The sequence below is a fragment of the Antrostomus carolinensis genome, unplaced genomic scaffold, assembly GCF_000700745.2.
Source record: "Antrostomus carolinensis isolate BGI_N321 unplaced genomic scaffold, ASM70074v2 scaffold33623, whole genome shotgun sequence".
Taxonomy (NCBI): Eukaryota; Metazoa; Chordata; class Aves; order Caprimulgiformes; family Caprimulgidae; genus Antrostomus; species Antrostomus carolinensis.
Genome location: NW_010306626.1, coordinates 1,452 through 1,851, shown reverse-complemented (window position 1 = coordinate 1,851; position 400 = coordinate 1,452).

The following is a 400-nucleotide window of genomic DNA, read 5'->3' as shown; positions in this document are numbered from 1 at the left end:
ACCTTAAAGCTCATCCAGTCCCAACCCCCCTGCCAGCAGCAGGGACACCTTCCACTAGACCAGGTTGCTCAAAGCCTCATCCAGCCTGGCCAAGAACACTTCCAGGGAGGAGCAGCCACAGCTTCTCTGGCCAACCTGTTCCAGTGTCTGACCACCCTCACAGTGAAGAACTTCTTCCTAATATCTCATCTAAACCTCCCCTCTTTCAGCTTAAACCCATTTCCCCTTGTTTTGTCATTAACTGCCCTTATGAAAAGTCCTTCCCCAGCTTTCTTGTAGCCCCTTCAGGTACTGGGAGGCCACTAGAAGGTCTCCCCAGAGCCTTCTCTTCTCCAGGCTGAACAGCCCCAACTCTCTCAGCCTGTCCTCACAGCAGAGCTGCTCCAGCCCTCGCATCATC